Source organism: Equus caballus, chromosome 24 (assembly GCF_041296265.1).
Source record: "Equus caballus isolate H_3958 breed thoroughbred chromosome 24, TB-T2T, whole genome shotgun sequence".
NCBI classification, from domain to species: Eukaryota; Metazoa; Chordata; class Mammalia; order Perissodactyla; family Equidae; genus Equus; species Equus caballus.
The window spans coordinates 60,007,353-60,021,070 of record NC_091707.1 but is presented as its reverse complement, the minus strand read 5'-3'; the positions used below and the strand labels follow the sequence as shown (position 1 = coordinate 60,021,070).

Genomic DNA, 13,718 nt, shown 5'->3' with positions numbered 1-13,718 from the left:
TGTTTTCCAGAGTGGCTAGAAGACTGCGTGCCCACCCCCAGTGTATGAGAGACCTGGTTTCTCCAAATCCTCGCCAGCATGTGGTATTATCGCTATTTTTTATGTTAGCTATTCTAATAAGTGTGTGGTAATAACTCGTCGTGGTCATAATTTACATTTCCCTAAAGGCTAGTGAATTGTGTCTGTGTCCATAAGGAATATTGGTATAAACACTTCTTTTCTTATAATCTTTTTGTCTGATTTTCTATCAACATAATTTTCTCTGATAGACACATGCCACAGAGAAACTTCTGTTCATTATCTCTGGAGAGATGTCCAAGAAGATTCAGAGATTCACTTAAGATCAAATCAGAGGGAGAAAGGGTGAACACTTTTTAAAGGGGAATGGACTGACAACCATATTGTTCAATGTGTGTGTATGTCATTTAATATACTAAATAAATGTACTTCTTTTAATATACTTATATATTATATATGTTTATTAAAATAATATGTATATGCATATTTGTTATATTATTACATACATATTTATTTTATGAACATACTTGTTAAATATCTATTATATTATACATATTTATTAGAACTTAAGACAAGGGAAAGATTAAAAGAAAGTTTGAGTGGCTCTCATCACTGACAAATGAGGGAACACGGTTGTTTATAGAAAAGATCAAAAAAGGGATTCTGTTTATCATGCCATGTGACAGCTCTTTGCTATTTTATTGGAATAAACTATTCCTTAATAAATATGTGAAAAAGGAAAATTGGCAGAACATATATTTAATGATATTTGAAGAGACAATGAATGTATGAATGGGTGTCCTTATCTGATAGAAAAGACAGAAGTATAAATTTAAATGCATCTCTCAGAAAAGAAGGGAGTGGTGTCCAGAACGCCTAATCTGCCAGCACTGGAAATCAGGAGCCGTCTCTGAGCCAACATGGCTTCGGTCCTGCAGGCAAGAGAAGGACGTGTTGCTCCTATGGGTATAATTTTAAGCAGCAATGTTTGTGATTGCCAGGGTCAAAGAGGACAATGGCGTGACACTGACAGGTGCAACAAACCCTGGGAGGGGTGCTGTTCCCTGTGAACCCAGTGGCTGCTGTCTTTCTCTGTGTCTGTTGTCCTGCCTGACGAAAGGCAGGCAGATTCTTACTTTCTCAATCCCAACTAATTTATACATTCTTGGTGTATGCAATGTCTCAAAACCCCGCTCCTGGGCCTTAAATGAGCAGGTATGCACACCCAAAGGCTTGTGCAAAGAGTTCTTAGAAGTACCATTCAGTTTCACCAAAAATTGGAAAAGCAGCTACACGTCCCTCAACCCGAGAATAGAATAATCGACTGATGTATATTCAGAAAAGAGAATAAATAATAGGGAGAGGTGCAAAAGCTGCACACGCAGGCCACAACTTGGATCAGTCCTCTAGACACAGTGTTGAAGGAAGAAGCCAGACTCGATCGAACATGCACGATGTGATCCCATTGACTTAAGTTCAGAATCAGCCAACGCTCATGTAAGCAGTTACAAAGTAAGAGAGTGGGTTCTTAGGGTAAGAGGGAGAAGGTAGGGATTGGTGGGCAGGAGGGGAGTTCTGGGGGCCCTGGGAGAGAGTGTTTCCTCATCTTTATGTGGCAACAGTGGCATGTAATGGGCATGTGTCACCAACAGCTGTACTTGGGGACATTTCCTTGAAAAGTATGCTTGAGACTGTGTACTTCTGTGCACAAAATGTTTATTGAAACAAAAGACAGTTCCAATGGCTGGCAAGACCTTACGGTCGTTAGTGTATAAGCACTTTGAAGACGGTGATCATAGACTTCGCAATGAGATTTGGAATGAGATGGTGAGTTTACAGATTACTCATCCATTGACAGAGTGTGGGTGATTGATGCAGCTCCTTCAATGAGCCTCAGTTAACCCATCCGTGAAATGAATTAATAGTGTGTGTGCAATAGACGTTTTATCTGGCCACACAACCTCTGCCCTCCTTCTTCTCACAAGTGTCCCCAGTCTCCCACGGGAGCCACTGCTCGTCACACCGGGTCTGGGTGGGTGGGCTCCCTCAGACCCCAGGTGGACAAGTCCAGCTGACGGGCGTGTTCTTGGAAGAAGCAGAGGCTTTGTGCATAAGCGGGCCCAGGGAGAGCTCGCTGGAGCCCCTGCTGTGCTAAGGTGGAGGGAGGGGTTCTGTGTACCTGGGGCTGCCAGCTGAAGAAGAGCTCCTGGTGACACAGGTGGCCATTCTGCAGCCTGAAGGAGATGCCGCCAGAGAATGGGCTGACCCGGAGGAAGACCCAGCACAGAGATGCCTGTGTGTCCTGCTGCGATGCTTTGGTGCCCGCATCTGTCAGCACCTCAACGTTCTACACAGAGATCTTGCTCCCGAGAGCCAACATGTTCCTTTAACAAAGAATAGTGAATGGAACAAGAAAAGCCTCAGAATAGCCAGAGGTATCCTGAGCAAAAAGAACAAAGCTGGAGACATCACACTCCTTGATTTCAAAATATACTGCAAAGCCATAGTAACCAAAACAGAATGATACTGGCACAAAAACAGACATACAGATCAGTGGAACAGAATTGAAAGCCCAGGAATAAACCCGCACATCTACGGACACCTAATCTTAAACAAAGGAGAAAAGAAAGTCTCTTCAATAAATGGTGTTGGGAAAACTGGACAGTCACATGCAAAAGAATGAAAGCAGGCCATTATCTTACACCATCCACAAAAATTAACTCCAAATGGATTCAAGACTTGAATGTAAGACCTGAACCTATAAAAATCCTGGAAGAAACACAGGCAGTACACTCTTTGACATCAGTCTTAGCAGCACCTTTTCGAATACCATGTTTCCCCAGGCAAGGGAAACAAAAAAAAAAATTAGCAAATGGGACTACATCAGACTGAAAAGCTTCTGCACAGCAAAGGAAACCATCAACAAAATGTAAAGGTAGTCTAACAACTGGGAGAAGATATTCGCAAACCATATATCAGATAAGGGGTTAATATCCAAAACCTGCAAAGAACTCATACAGATCAACAACAACAACAACAAAACAATTAAATCATAGGCAAAAGATCTAAACAAACATTCTTCTAAGAATATACAAAGGTAACCAAGGGACACATGAAAAGATGTTCAATGTCACTAATTATTAGGGAAAAGCAAACCAAACTACAATGAGATAGCACCTCACATCCATCAGAATGGCTGTAGTTAATGAGACAAAAAATAACAAGCGTTGGAGAGGGTGTGGAGAAAAGGGAACTTTCATACACTGCTGGTGGAAGTGTAAACTGGTCCAGCCACTACGGAAAACACCATGGAGAGTTCTCAAAAAGTTAAGAAAAGAACTGCCATATGATCCAGCCATTCCACTGATGAGTATTCCACTGATGAGTATTTTCACTGATGAATGTGAAAACATGAATACATAAAGATATATGCACCCTATGTTCATTGTAGCACTATTCACAATATCGAAGACTTGGAAACAACCTACGTTCCCATCAAGGGACGAATGGATAAAGACATAGTATATACACAGAATGGAATATTACACAGCTAGAAAAAATATGAAATCTTGCCACTTGCAACAACATGGAAGGACCTTGAGGGGATTATGTTAACCAAAATAAATCAGAGGGAGAAAGACAAATACCATGATTTCACTCACAAGTAGCAGATAAAAACGACAACAACAACAAACAAACACATAGACACAGAGATTAGATTGGTGGTTACGAGAGGTGAGCAGGGGAGGGAGGAGGGCAAAGGGGTGACTGGGCGCGTGTACAGTGACAGACGGCAGTTAGTCCTGGGGTGATGAACATGATGTAGTCTACACAGAAATAGAAATATAATGATGTACATCTGAACTTTATATAACGATATAAACCAGTGTCACCTCAGTTAAAAAAAACACAAAGGAAAATGATGGAAATTCTCACAGTTAGAAAGACCTGGGGCAACAGACCTTTCACACACTAACCAGGGAGAAGGAAAGTGGAATTAATGGCTTTGGGAAGGCAGCTTGTGTGCTTGTGAGTGACAGCTGTTCTGGGGCACAAAGCGGCACAACTTCAAATGAGCTTCAACACAAATGAGGTTTGCGTAAGATCTGAGCAGGAAAGATAAGTATGAGGATCTTTCAGGCTCAAAAATATAAACGCTGTTCCCATTCCCATTCTTACTCCAAAGCCCCAGAAAGGCAGTATGTCACACAGGGGATGCAGGAAAGCGTGAGAAGAGGCCCTCATCCACAGTGCCTCTGGGGCAGCACTCTGCAGTCCTCTGCAACCTTCTCAAAGCCCCAAGCATGGAGACATCCTAATTCCTAAAGCCTATACCAAAGGGAATGGGGTCAGATGTCCAGGTCTTGGTAAGGGGGAGTGGGAGGGTGGGGCAGGACAGGGCCCAGCTTGTTGGCAGCGTTCTTGAGCCCTACCCCAACTGGTGTCATCTGTAGGAAAAGGAGGTGAGTCACGCAGTCCAGGGTCACAGCTGCACCATTGTATCCAAAGGACGTGCAAATTGGGCTCTCCTTCTGCTCATGAAAAGAGGGAGCCTTGCCAGGCATGCTTAGGGAGAAGCCCAACCCCGCGTGTCTAGGACAGGAACCCAGCAGCTCCACCATGAGTTCTGTGCCAAGCTGGGTTTTGTTCCTGATCACTTGGCAAGGTCGTTTTCAGGAGTGGGGAGCACTGAGACTTCTGCACCTGCCTGCTTTTGCTTCTGTGTGATTCTAAGTGAACACTGTGTCTCTCTGTTTGCAGGTGTCAGGTGTGAGGTACAGCTGATGGAGTCCGGGGGAGATGTGAGACAGCCCGGGGGGTCTCCGAGACTCTCCTCTGAGGCCTCTGGATTCACCTTCAGTAGCTACTGGAGGCACTGGGTCCACCAGGTTCCAGGGAAGGGGTCAGAGTGGGTTGTTTGATAAGACACCCTGCTCGTGGCCTCACGAGAGAGGATGCTGGATCCGAGAAAGGCAGGGTCAACATTCCTAGACATGATTCAGAGAACACACTGCATCTGCAAATGGACAATCTGAAGACCAAGGACACCCTGTGCACTACTGTGCAAGAGACACAGTGAGGGGAAGGGAAAGACCCCGGTGGTGGTCATTGACACCATGCTCATGGCACCAACAGCAGTTGAGGCAAAGGGACCATGCAAAGGCAGAGGGACCCCCACCAGAGCATGGTATGGATGGCCAGCCTGATGACAAACACATACACAAAGGGAATATGAAACATTTATTACGTACATGACTGAAATCACTGGAAGGGGTAGTGCAGACCGTTCAGCAAGTCAGAAATGCTGTGACAAAGCCAGGAAAGGAGGCTTGCTCAGGGTGTTGATTTGGGCTCGGTGGTGGGAGCACGGCACGAGATTCTGCTTATGGGATGGCCTCCTGCTTTTTCAATCTCCCAAGGAGAGGCTGAGCCCGGACACAAAGCTCCCTGCACAGAGACAGGAGGGGCTGGGCTGCAGGGGGCGCTCATGACCGCTAGGGTGCGCTCAGGACACCAGGGGACACTCAGGACACCAGGGGTGCTCAGGACACCAGGGGTGCTCAGGACCACCAGGGGGCACTCAGGACTCACTAATCTCAAGAAGCAGCCCCAGAGGCAGGTGCAGGGATAGGCCATGAAAAGATTTCTTTTCCAACTTTGTTTCCTCTTCACAGTAAAAAATAAAGTGAAATAACTATTCTCCATGGACTGTGCCCTGGCTGTCTCTAACACACCATTCCTCGGCTCCAAGCATAAAAGAGCAGGGTTTTTCATATACGTGGTGACAAACGTGGGCAGGAGCCCACAGTGTTCCTAATGAGCAAACCAAACCGTGGTGTCATCCCATCTCTCAATGTTTGGGCAGTGGATTAAGGAAATCCACCCATTTATTATCCTTTTCTTTTATTCATTCTTAGGGCCTCATTCCCACACATGCTGAGTTCTCTTTGACCCCAGCCTCTGTAGGTATTGGGCGGGAAAGCGGAAAAGTGGTCTGGGCTCTCACAGTTCCCTCTGGTGGAGTTTCCCGAGCCCTGGTCCAGCCTGACATGAGGAGGACACAGCCACGCTTGGCTGGGCAGGAGGTGGAGAGCAAGATGGAGCCCTCTTACTAGGAATCCATTGGTCAGGAGGGAAATGGAGACCTCCTTGTGTCACCAGCTCTCAACGCTCCCTGTGGGGCTCCAAGTCACCCAGAGACCTACGGAGAGTTTAGATGAGCCCCGTGCTTCTCATCTCTCCATCAACGTGGCTTCCTCACGAGGTAGGGAGAGCACAGGAGATCAGGGCTCGGGACGGAGGTGAGGATGGTTCCAAGGAGGCTCACCACGAAGCGTATTTAACCTTAGGATACAGAGATCTGTTCCGTTTCCTGGTTTGATACCATACAGCACGAGTACTAGGATTTATTCGTTCGGGAAAACATGGCTTGTCCACAGAAGAATGAACGGTAGTGAATCAATATTCCCATCTCCAAATGGTGTCCCAAGATGAGCCTCCAAAGGTATAATTAAGCGATGATTTGGCCTCTTCCACGGCGTGGACAACAGGCCAGGCTACCTCACCATGAATTAAGACCATTTGCCAAAGCAGTGAAGGGAAACAAGGGTCAGAACAGCAGGCTGGGGGAGGGAGAGGTGTGAATTCTTCTACAAAAAGTATTAAGGACCCAAAGGCAGACATTTCTTGCCTTTAATCTCAAGAGATTCACCGCAGCCTCTAAAGTCTGAATGAGGGTGACTCCCATCTTCCCTCTGCCTGACCTTTGTTCCTGGGAGTCAGGATGATAAAGTTTCAAATCCTACTTCTAGGGGGAGAAATATTCTGGTGGGCCTATGTTTCTAGGGGTTATTAGACAAGCTTTGGAGCAGCTCTCCTGTTACTATGCACCCATCAATCCCTGTGCAGGCAAAATTGTGTGGAGAGAGACCAGTGGTGCAGAAAAGTGTGCCAGTCCTGAGCGCGCAGCGCAGTGGTTTCAGCACCTGCACACAGCTCCGTTCCGAGCACTCAGGTCCAGAGTCAGAATATCACAGAGCCCCCAAAACCCTTTTTGTCCCATCCAGACCCTGCTGCAAATGAGTGACGTCTGGACGCCAAAGTCATAGGTTAGTCTGCTCATGTTTGACTTTAGTAAATGAGATCACAAACCCGTGATACTCTTGTATCCACACTAAGGTGTGAGGTTCCTATGGACAGATGCATGCGCTGAAAACATTCTACCAGGACATGACACGCGGGGTTGTCCAGGGTTCAGCTAATACAAAACGCTGCTAGGAACAAAATGGGTCACGTCTTCTAGTGAACATGGAAGTAATTCTGTTGGGTAAACATGTGTCAAAAATTGAGTTATTTGTAAATTTTGAACTGCTTAGGTACCTATCTGTGTTTGACCTACAAAAGGGCAATTTCCCTTTTCTGCTCATTCCCAGCAGTGGGACTTCTACTCACAGAGTACCGTTCTTTTCAACATTAGTAGATATTGCCAAACAAATTCTGCCAATGTTCACACCAAAGGTACTCTCACACCAGAAGCACAGGAAAGTTCTAAGCACCCTGCATCCTCATCAATACTGGGTGTTGCTCTTTTTGGGTGTGCGGTCTATTTTCTTTGGCATGTAGTAGTGCTTTGATGGATAAATATATGTGAAAGTAATTTGTCCACTGTTTTGTTTCTGAGTTCATTCTCATAATAGTATCATTTGATGAACAGAAGTTTTTAATTTTAAAATCCAAAATATCCAACTTTTCCTTCATTTGTATTGTGTTTTAGATCCTGTTTTTTTTTAAAAAAAAAGTCTTTTCTTATTGCACGGAAATTAAATTTTTGTTGGTAAAGTTCTAATTTTTCAGTTTTCACATTTAAATCTACAATCCACCTGGAATTACTTTTTTTTAGTATGATTAGCAGGAGAGATCCAGTTTATTTTTCCCAATTCAGACATCCTAATAACCCAGAACTATCCCCTAAAAAGTCACACTTTCCTGGTGCACTTCAGCCACCACTGTCACAAGCCGGCCATCACTTCAGCCACGCCTGTTTCCGGCCTGTCTGCTCAGTGCTGGGGGTTCACTCATCTCCCTTTGTACCAATTCCAAACTGTCCTAATTACTGCGAGTCTATACTGTCTCTAGATATCAAGTGGGCCAAATCCTACAAATTTGTTTAACTTCATCAGATTGCCTTGCCTATTCTTTGGCCATTTTTACTTTCACAAACAACTGGCATCGAGTTGTAAACTTCAGCAACAACAACAACAAAAGTGCTGAGGCTTTGATCAGGACAGCGCTGCAACTGTATGTCAATTTGTGGAATTCGACCTCTTTACAACACTTAGTCCCCAAATCCATGAAGACCTAAGGAAAAAATACCATCTTCCATAACTTCTTTCAGAAACTAGAGAAATAGAGGACACTTCTTAACTAGTTGTGTGTGACTAGGATAACTGTAAAATAAAACCTGTCAATGATATTACAACAAATAAAATTATAGGCCACTCTCTCTCATGAATCTAGAGGCAGCTTAGTAAATTAAATGTAGCGATACATAAAATTCACACTGTGTCATGACTATATGAGGGATTGGAGAATATGCCAAAAACAAAAGGAGGTTAGGATATAGATGTGGGGTGACACAACATTTTGAATGCACTAAATGCTACTGAATTTTTTACTCTAAAATGTCTAATCAAGTGACACTAGCATATGGTGATGTAAGATTTGCCTCCTTTTATCTCCCTTTTTAATCAATGAATGAAGGAAGGAAACTGAGCTCAAAGGCTGGAATATTGTAATCTAACTGATAAAGAATTCAAAATACAGAGAAACTCTACAAGTTACAAGAAAACACAGAAGGACAATTCAATGAAATCAGGAAATAAATATATGGACAACTGAGTTCTTTATCAAAGAGATTGAAATTATACAAAAGAACCAAACAGAAATCCTCGAGCTGAAGAATTCAATGAATGAGATGAACAATGCAATAGAGAGCGTCTATAGCACAGCAGACCAGATTGAAGAAAGAAAGAATGGCTTGGAGGATAAGAATTCTAAAATAACAGTTAGGCGAGAAGAAGGAACAAAGATTTAAAAAGAGCAAAGAGAGCCTACATGAACTATGGGCAGAGGGTTTATTTAAAGAAATAATACTTGAGAACTCCTCAAACCTGAAGAAAGACTTAGATGTGCAAGTCCACGAAATTAATAGATCCCCCTATTGTCTCAATGAAAGAGACCTTCTCCAAGACACACTAAAATGAAACATCAAAACCAAATGACAAAGAAAGTATCTTAAAGGCAGCTGGCGGGGTGGGGGGAGAAAAAGAGTAACCTACACAGGACCCCCATTAGGATCTGAGCAGATTTCTCAGCAGAAACTCTTCAGGCCAGGTGAGAATGGAATGACAAACTCAAAGTGTTGAAAGATAAAACTGGCAGGCAAGAATACTTTATCCATCCAAGTTATCCTTCAGATATGAAGGAGAAATAAAGTCTTTTCTAGACAAACAATAGCTGAGGGGGTTCACCACCACTACACCTGCCTTGGATGAATGCTGAAAGAGTTCTTCAAGCTGAAATGAAAAGATGTCAATCAGGGACATAAAAACATACAAAAGTACACGACACTTGGGTAAATGTCAAAAAGAGTCAGAATTAGAAAAATGTAACTCCATATTAGGATGGTGTGTTAGCCACTCAACTACGGTATAAAGGTAAAAGGGAAAGAGCAGTAAAAATAACTACAGCTACTACAAATTGTTAACAAATACACACCATAAAAAAAGAGGTAAATTAGGATATCTTAAGGGTAGGGACTTTAAAGGCAATCACAGATAAGTTGCTATCAGCCTAAAATGGACTGTTTTGTCTATAACATGTTTTACATAAGCCCCGTGGCAAAAGCCTAGGGCAGAGCCACCAAAGATAGAAAAGGGGAAGCAGAGCAGACAAGCTTGGAAAATCACCAATGTACAAGGGTAAGGGCAGGCAAAAACAGAGGGAAAGAAACAACGGTATGCAAAACAGCCAAAAGGACTAGCAAGATGGCAGTAGGAGGTCCTTACATCTCAATAACCACTCTAAATGTAAACGGATGGGATCCGCCAACTCAAAGGAGCAGAGAGGCTGGCTGGATAAAAAAACAAGACCCAACTACATGCTGTTTACAAGAGACCCACTTCAGATTTAAGAACACACACATAGATTCAAAGTGAAGGGATGGGAAAAGATATTCCATGCAAGTAGAAACCATGAGAAAGCAGGGGTGGCTATACTTATATCAGACAAAATAGACTTTAAGCCAAAAACGGTAATAAGAGACAAAGAACGTCATTCTTGAAGGATAGTCTCTCGCTCGATGTAGAATTCACAATTGACCATCTTTTTTTAGCACTTGAAAAATATTGTGCAGCATCTTCTGGCTTCCATGCTCTCAGCTGAGAAATCCACTGATGCTGAACTGACGTCTCTCTTCAGGTAATGCTTCGTCCCTTTCTCGCTGCTTTCAAGATTTTGTCCTTAGATTTCAAAGATTTGATTATAGTGTGTCTGGTCATGGATTTCTTTGAGTTCGCCCTTCTTGGCTTTCACGCACCTTCTTGGATTTGGAAGTTTGTGTCTGTCACCAAATTTGTTAGGTTTTCAGTCATTATTTCTCCCAATACTCCTCCCACCATCTCATCCAACACTGGATCTTCTGCTGTTGTCACAGCTCCTGAGGTTGCTGTTTTCCAATCTATTTTCTCTCCGTTGTTGAGAAACACCGGCACCCCTTCATCTCAACAAAAAGAACATGCATGACGATCTGATGGCACGTGGGGCACACTGCGTGACAGCTTCCAAATTCTCACCTCAACAAGAGAAGACATTTTCCTTTCAATTATCTATATCACACTTGTATTACAAAGATATCTCAGTAAGTCTTGCAAACCCTTTGCTCGCTCTCTCTGAATATTCTGAATACGTTCCCATGCTGTTTCCTTTATGCTCCACCCTGTGAACGGTACACAGACAGATTTCCTAAAAGTAGACCATTCTGGAATTCCTGTGCATAAGGACTTGGAAAAGAGTTAATGGTTCCTCAAGACTTTGTGGCTTTATCTTGCCCAAGGGCAGAAGCCCAAGGGTCTGTGAGCCACGCCATCGCTGTCCCTCACTCCTTTCTGATTTAACAGCCAGGCAAGAGAACAGCTTTAAATAAAGAGAACGCCACATCCAGTTTAGCCGGATGGATGGGTGGGTGGGGTGTGAGGGCACCTTGAAAATGTGAGCCCTGGAGTCAGGGCTGAGGTGGCTACAGTGGTGGGATGAGCTACTGAGACCCACTATGCGCTCCCCACTCCCCCAGAATGGAGGGAGAGAGACCACCAGAAGGCACAGCCAGAGAATCACCCCCAAGCCTCCATCCTGAGGCCTGAGCATCTTGGGGCTCAAAGATGTCCATCTCAGTGTCAGAGATGGCACCATGGGGGGCTGTCCTATCTGCACATCCATAAAGATGGGGTCCTCCCATTTTTAGGAGCTGCAATTGAAGGGCACTGGGTGGTTGTGCCTTGCCTGGCGGGCTCAGGGCAGTGACACGGGGTGGCCATGAATGACCCTCGTGGGCAGAGAGGAGCCACACTGGTTCAGGAGCCTCCACGGAGGGTGCCCTGGGTGTCCTGGCCTCCCTGAAGCAAGAGGGCGGACGGAAGCTGACCCCGGAGCCAACAGACACAGCATCCAGGTCACTTTGGATGCAGGGTGCTCCCCTGCGCCTGGGCTGCTGAGAGGCCACTGGGGAGCCCACATCTCACCTACTGTGAATTGGAATAACACTCACACTCGCTCACACTCACACACACTCATGCACACACCCACTCCTCACACACACTTGTGCACACAACCACTTTCTCACTCACTCACACACACTTGCTCACACTAACACACACTCATGTGCACATGATGTGTTCCGGGCTCTGAGGAGTGCAGGCCATGGCCCTCTTTCCCGAGTGAAGGCGGATGCTGACACCGCGACCCCGCGTGCCCAGCCCTGGAAGAGGCCTCAGGAGAACCGTTCCCCGAGTAGATTCTCCCCGAGACAGCGAGAGGACCTGAGGAGTCTGCACAGTCATGAGGAGCATCATTTGAGACCCAGTCAGGGTGGCTCTGCGTTCCCATTGTTTGCCTTAGATCCACCCCGCCGCCAACTGTGGGGACCACTTGATTGAGCTCCGTGGGTGGCGGCCACAGCTGCGGCCACAGGCTGCACTGACCCAGGTGGCTGGGCAAGAGCGCACCGCGGCAGAGTGGGACAGAGGCCCGCATCCACCAGCAACCTGTTCCTTATGTAGGCGGATCCCGGACAAACATGCTTCCCTGTACTAGAACCCTCAGCCTCCTCGAGAGCCACCCCAGAGCAGGCACACACCTGGGGCCCCCACCTCACAGCCTGTCCATCCTCCTAAAAAGTCCCCAGGCCACCTTGGAGGAGGCCTTGGGGTCATTTGGTCAGCCAATTCTGGGTCCTGGGGTCCTGGGGGCCTGGGTTCCGGTCCAGGGTTGGGAGGTGCCAAGCAACAAGACACGGGACCGTGGTTGGGGGAAGCACCAAGCAGCGCAGGGCCGCCAGCCGCCTCTGCTCCAGTCACTGTACAGCCAGGGCCCTGAGCCTCAGTTTCCCCATCTGTGGGGTGCTGAGTCTGGACTAGGATGATCCTTTTCCCTCACACAAAAGATCCTCTGCCCTCCCCAGCCCCTACGTGGGCTCTGCTCCGGGCTCCAGCATGTGATAAAGCTGCTGCATTTCTTTTCTCTCAACAAGACAGACAGGAGCAAGCTGCTCCCCGGGGCCACCCCAGGCCATGGAGGACACCTGTGTGGAGGGCTGAGAGGAGGTCAGTCCTCATGCTGGCGACGTGTCAGAGGGATGGAGCCACCGGCCTGGCTGCACTCTCCTTCATGCTGCCAGCCCAGGGTGTCCCCAGCAGGACATGGGGCCCAGAGGCGGAGAAGGGCCGGTTAGGACATGCAAGGCGAGCAGACGACCGCCCCGAAGGCCTGTCCCTGCATTCATGGGGTGGGGGTCGTGTGCAAACAGAGGGGAGCCATGAAGGAGGCCCCTCCTCTGAGATGGGCGAGGGCTCGGGAAAGGCCAGAACACACCCCATGGAGCATCGCCCACCCCAGGGCTCCACGTGGCGTCCTCTCTGTGAGGCGAGGGGGCCCTGGGGAGGCAGCTGCCCCAGCCCTGTGGGAGGGGGTGTCCACCAGGGGCTCCCTCTGGGAGTGCCAGCCCAGCCCAGCTCTGCAGGACACCCCTGTGGCTGCGACTGGACCCAGGGCAAGATTCTGAGTACGTCCGTACTTTCCAGGTGAATCCTGAGAAACCAACGCACCCCGTGTCAGAGACCAGCCCACACCTGGGTCTCCCAGGCCCCAGGCAGGGCTGGTGGGCACCCCTCCTCGACCAGATGTGACATCAGGCAGACCCTTTATCTGGACTCTGCCACGTCTGCAGGGGACAGTGATGTGGGGTCAGGCACGTGGCTGGACCCGCCCACCACATGGAGCGTGACCCGGTCAGGGGCCTCTGTGTGGTTGGGGGCCCACATTCACCACCCCCAGGCAGCCCACATGCCGGGGGCCCAAACAGCTGCAATGTTGAGCTGACCAGAGCAAGAGAGCAGCCTTCGTTGGGGCCAGGCCACGGTGCATGC

At 47.0% G+C, this 13,718-nt stretch overlaps 1 long non-coding RNA gene and 1 gene segment (V, D, J or C); one reads left to right on the top strand and one right to left on the bottom strand.

Annotated features, from left to right (window-relative positions):
- LOC102150085 (Ig gamma-2 chain C region-like) overlaps positions 1–13,718 on the top strand; it is a 550,048-nt gene that overhangs the window by 366,919 nt on the left and 169,411 nt on the right.
- The window catches only part of LOC111770442 (uncharacterized), a 68,225-nt gene continuing 63,301 nt past the window's right edge, over positions 8,795–13,718 (bottom strand). The window contains exon 2 of the long non-coding RNA XR_002803719.2: positions 8,795–10,871. This is a non-coding gene — a long non-coding RNA (uncharacterized lncRNA). The remainder of the gene's footprint in view (positions 10,872–13,718) is intronic.